This window comes from Calonectris borealis, chromosome 1, assembly GCF_964195595.1.
Source record: "Calonectris borealis chromosome 1, bCalBor7.hap1.2, whole genome shotgun sequence".
NCBI classification, from domain to species: Eukaryota; Metazoa; Chordata; class Aves; order Procellariiformes; family Procellariidae; genus Calonectris; species Calonectris borealis.
Genome location: NC_134312.1, coordinates 121,248,887 through 121,254,941, shown reverse-complemented (window position 1 = coordinate 121,254,941; position 6,055 = coordinate 121,248,887).

Here is a 6,055-nt window from a genome sequence, read left to right as displayed (position 1 = left end):
AGGAAGGACTCGTTCCCTCTCGTCCCCACGGCTAGAAGAGCACAGTGCTCTGCCCAGGGCCCTCACGAAGGCCGGTAGGAGCGGTTGAGGCGGTGGTATCAGCGTAGCATCTGTTGCACTCTTACATGAACTGTTCCTCTGCTTCCTACATCTGCTGTCACGAAGAGAGTGGGGAGAGTGAGCCAGCTGAAGGGTCTGTGCCATTTTGCTACAGTTGCATTATGAATGGGAGTGGGGCTTGCTGGAGGGAGCCCTAAGTCACGCCTCTGACCGCGCACCTGTGCTCAGACAGCAGTGATCACTGCTGCTTCAGCCTAACAACCTAGACCAGGTTGTGTACGGTGTTTAGCAATCTCGGCTAGAGAGAGAAAAGGAATTTAAGACCCCTGTCACAAATATAGGCAGATTAAAAGTGACGGCAGTACAAATCTCCTCTCATAGCTGTCCACCTTGTTACTGCCTTGGAAGTTCCTGCTTTGAAAGTTCCTGCTTTGCAGGCAGCTGAGATCTTTGTGCTCAGGTTTTAGTGTTATTAAATATTCTGGGCCGTAATTTGTGGCAATTCAGCTGGTGTTTCAAGAGCAGTTGAGCCATCTGTGCAGTGGGGGCAGGCCAGACAGATGTGGGTGGCAGCCTGATTTTAATCTGCCTTTGTGCATGAATCAGAGACCCAGCGTTTTTAATACTTTACAATACGGGTAAAACTGACTCACGTTTCTCTGGGCAATGAATAGGTACCACTATAGCCTCTGGGATTTCCCCTGCTAAATATCAAAGGCCTGCAACAAACAACAGAGGTGTTAATGCTTCCCAAAGAAAGAGTCCTTTATAATGGAAAGTATTAGTCAACCAGAATACAGAGGAGTCTTTTCCAGATCTTTTACAATAGCTTACCAGAAGCCTCTCATCCAATATCCAACAATTTACTCCTCTGGGCAGATCCTCATGCCTGCCTGACTGGGAGTTTGCTGCCTTCAGTGCAAGCTGCGTTGCAGGTACCAAGGTTAATTTACCCAAAGCCCATGCAGGGCTTCACATGACAGGTTTAAACATGGCGTTATAGATTTGTACGTGAGCTATAGAACCACACTTGCAGGGCAAGGGTATGACCTGCAAGTTCTAATTTGCCACAACTTCATGTAAGCCTATTAAATACATTTTGGAAGACAAAATCAACTGTGGGGGCAGACATAATGGGATGATAATTTATTAATGGCACCCTATTTTTTAAAATCATATTTTAAAATAATTTCCCTCATTTATGCTGCTTAATGACACTCTAGAGTTTTATTCTACTGTTGCTTAGGTACCTGTTCCACTTTATTATTATTCACAGTGTTTGAATCCACACAAGGCCTTGCAAAGCTAAAAAGTTACAATCATTTTCTTGTCAGTCATGTAGTTTAGAATTTACATTCATATATTGGTTTGTATACAGAGGCTTTGTTAACACCTGTATATTTACTAGGCAATAGTAGTTAGTGACAATGGATTTCAAAGTTGTTTTTTCAAAGAGCTTTTTTAAATTTTATGGTAAGATTTCGGTGTTATATTAGCACTCCAAGATGCTGGTTTGCATGTACAAAGCAAAATAAAATATCCATCTGAATGAAAGCACTTTGGTGAAAAAAGGCACTCTTTTCTGATTTTGATACCAATTATAAATTTTTCATGCTAGTTATTTGTACTAAAATAACTGTATGTAAATCTATTCAGTTTTGAAAACTAGGCTTTTGTTTCTGCTTAATTTTCAACGTGATTCTGAAGCTGCTTTCTCCCCAGCAAGTGCTGCGGAGTGCTCTCTCACAGAAGAGCTCACAGAGGATGCCTGCGGACTGAACGCTCTGAGTCGCCCTGCCACCTTGTCCCACGACGTTGTGTGACATGGAGTAAGTGTCAAGCAAGTATCTCCGTTGAAGACATACTTTATTCAGCGCCTCCTAGAATAAAGAAGCTCTACGAGAAACAAGACATTATTTGCTGGGATTTGTGGGACCCAGCTTGAAAAACAACTTCTTCCCGTGCACACCAGGTATGAGGTGGACGTGAGTCATTAGGGACTTGTTCTCATGGAGCCAGATCATCAGATAAGGTAAACTGGCGCAGGTCCACTCGAGTCTGTAAAACCAGCATAATGTCTAACTGCGGCTCTGGCACGGGACCTTTGTGGATTTCGGTGGGACCGGACTAGCCCTTGGCTTTGTGGAGGCAGGAGGAGACAGCTTGCCAGGCTGACAAAGAAACCCTTTGATAATGACCTCAGAGATGGTGCCCTGCAGCACAGCTAACAGCAGGAAAAAATGTACCTAAAAAATTACAGCGTCTGCCAAGAAGCAGAGCAAGATCGAGCTTGGGGAAGTCACGCAGAACACCTTTTTTGTTCTCAGAGGTTTGAGAATGAAAATTTCAAACTAGGCATTCTTTTCCTTAATACCACAGAAACAACTGTGTTAGTCATTCACCGCTCACACAAATATGATTAATCTTTTTTTTAATTTGTATTTTTTTCACTTTATACAGGCTTTCTACCATCATAAACAAACAGAGCTGATAAAGAGATCTATGCAAAATTTGGGTTGTTTAATACTTCTCAATTAAGTTCCTGAAAGCAGGGCTTTTTATTATCCTTAAGAGGAAGAAAGTTAGCAAAAATAGTTCAGTAGTTTCTAAGAAAGCAGTTGTGAAAAAGAACAGTATTTGTCTCTTGGAAAAAAATTCTCAAAGCTGGATCATTAAGCAGCACTATTATTTTGCACGGGCTTTAAAGTTTAGCGTCTGGGAGAGGAGTGCTTGCACTGATCTATTTTTTGGCATATAATTCCATGAAGTGAGATGTGTTAAAAGCAATCTGCAAAGCCTACCTAAAGCCCTGAAACAGTAATTTTCTTACTAGATCACATCAAATACAGAGTGTCTCTACAGTAAGGAGCTTTTGTGATCTCCAGCAAATTATGATGTGCCTCAGTTTTCTGCCTCTAAAGAAGAGTTCTCAGCTTTACAAGGAAGCCACAAGATTTTTAACTTGTTTTCTGATTTGTTCAGCTATTACAGTCACGAGCACTAAAAACACGCCGATGAAGGCCTAAGCATGCCTGCCTTTTAGTTCATGGCTTACTTTTGTACGTTCAAATCAATTTATAAAGGAGCTGACTGTTGGGGTGCTGAGCAGGCAGAGCTGCCATTAACTTAAGCTCTGAACTAGCAAAAAATTCCTACATGTGCCTGATTCTGGGCACTAGGAGCAGCCCAGCTGGAGTGTGTAGTTGTCTTCAGTAGGATTACCTACACTGTACTTTTTTTTTTTTTTTAATTTTCTTCAGTGGAAAAATTGGTTTAAAAATTCCCACCCTCTTCCTACCGCTCATTTCCACCTCCACACCACACTTCTCAGTTGTTTGCGAGGGTGTGCTTCAAATGAGATCAGCGAGGAACTCCAGCATCTGTGTAACTATGCCCCTTTCATCACCTTCTTCGGAGGTAGTTTCCTTCCAGCCTATTCGCCTCCCTTTCTGTTGACATTAACGAGCATCTGGTAAGTCAGGCCAGCTTTCTGATCTGTCTGAAAACTAAGCGAGGGAGTGTTTTTAAGTGAGATCATTGAGCTGATTCAGTTACTGTTCAACCACCTGAACGCCAGTACAACTGTGTGAATACCAGCACCGACACAGAAGAGGGGATGGCAGCCTCCTTCAGAGGCAACGTAGTTTTAGATCAGCTTAAGCCAACTGCAGTATTGCATAGCTTAAGTGTTTGCAAAGTGGGCAAATGGATTTTTGTTTTCTTTTGGAAAGTTGCAAGTTGCAACTTAGTGCTCTTTTGTATCAGCTTTAAAGCCATCGTATAGTTGCCATCTGCTATCTGTTCACAGAAGGTAGAGGCAAAACGTTTTAGCTCTAACATACAGGACAAAGGTGCCCTACAACCTGTTAAAGCTTCAGGTTGGCTGACTTCATACACGCCAAGCAACCCTTTAGAAGGATTTCATTCTAAAAAGAAAAGGCTAAAGCACTGGATTAAATCCTGTTCTCTGAAAGGACTGGGAAATACTGCAAGACAATGCAATAGAGTAAGAAGAGAGTTTTCTTTGTGATGTCCCCGCTAACGCACATGCAGGGGAGTCTTAAACAAGACTGGTTACCTTGCCACGAAAAGAACATTAAGTTGGTTTCACATGATTTGTTCTCAATAAACCTAGTATTGACTGTTGTTTGTCAGCCTGGCTAGATACTAGCGTATTTTATTTATTTATTTTTAGTCAGAGACCTGACTGCTCTGGAATTCCCTTGCCACTCTTCTTTTTCTGCCTCTTGAAGACAAGGTCTTCAGGTGCCCTTTTCCAGCCTTTCGACACTTCACCAACTACAAGCTCGGAGGCTGGGCAGCCAGTTCTCTAAGCACCTTAAATGTGAATTTTATTTAGGCCTAGCCCTTTTGAAAGCACTTAAATAATGGAAATTCTCTTAGATGAACTCTTTCCATGTTCTATCATGAGCTCTCACTCCTTTGTTGCTGGTGTTTGTTGAATTAATTCTCAAATCACAGTGCAAGTAGAAGGTATACAATCTACTTCTTGCTTAAACTCAACTGCCAACTAAGTGCAAGTTGGGTTTCGTCTAAATCAGTTAGTTCTACAACTTTCACCATCTTCCCAATGAAACAAGAATTTGAAGGGCAATGTATCATTAGTGGAATAAAATATCTGGTGTGCTATTTGGAACAAAGTCGTGCACACCTCCAGAAGATACAGTGGCCAAGGCCCTGGTTCTCCAAATCGCTTCAACTTATGCAGAGCTCCTCGAGAGCACGGCAGTCTCTCCAGGCTGATCCAGTCACAGCTGAAGTCCCAAATCAAAGCAAGGAACAAGTTAGGATGATAGCCAGGAGAAGGAGGTCAGATAGAGGTGTATTGTTGGGTCACACAAGTGGCCTAAGGGCTTGTCTCTACACACAGCTATTTCTTATTCCTGATTTATTTATACATAGATGTTCTTACTCAGAGTAAGCCATTGTTTAGTTTAATCCGCAGTAAATTAAGCAGGAACAAGTCCATGTGGAATAAAGCCCTGAGAAGAGACTTGATGTCCCATGTCTGTTGAAAGTAATTAAATGTTTCTATAGATCCTTTTTAAATGGAGCTTTGCAAAGACAAGACTGACTACTATTATCCTAGCTTTAAAACACATTGTCCTCTATCTATTGCCTAACTCGCCAGATTAAATGGTCATACACTAACTGCCTAGAACAATCAGCCTGAGTCTGATACTAACTATAACAAACAAACACGAGCTTTATTAACCTTTAGACATGCGATAGGTGTGAAGGTCACGATGCAGATCGGAATAGCCTCTTTATGGTCACGTTACATACCAAAGGTTGCAGACTCCTTCCTTCCAGCTGCAGCGTCTCAGTAACAGAGTCGGACCCTTTATCCATCGGTCCGAGTCTTGTGGTACCTGCAATTAGATCCACAAAAGGATTCAGGCACTGAAATCTGCTGCTGGGATCAAAGCTCCTAATCCCAGGGGCAACTAAAAACCAGAGACGTATCAATCCTTGGCAGTACAGTTTCCCAGAGCCTAAAAATTGTTGCTTCGGAGCGTGCCTGGACAGACTCTGCCTCCGCCACCCGGAGCAGGTTGGCCCGAGTCTCTCAGACCCGAGCAGGACGCGCAGGTGGAGGGTTTGTCCTCCTTTGCCGGAGGGACGCAACCCGCTGGGGTTCCCAGAGCGGGCCCCGTCTAGAAGAAAACGAAGGAACGCAGTCGCTGGTGCTTCCCTCCCCCTTTATTTAACAGCTTAATTGTCACAGCGTGCGCAGCGCTCCCCTCCTGCCCCAGCGCTTTTGCCCGAGGAGCTTTGGACACGCGTGCTGCACCCCGCTGCCGGGGCTGCTGCGACTCGGGAGCTGCCCGGGCGAGAAGAGGGGCGGCTGGAGAGCCCACCCGGGGGTGGGGGGGCCGCCCTTTAGCGGCGTCGGGAGAAGCAAGGGCCGGGCCACAAGCGTTGTCCCGGCCCCGGGAACATCCTGGCTGCCTCCGGTGGGGGGAGGGGGGGG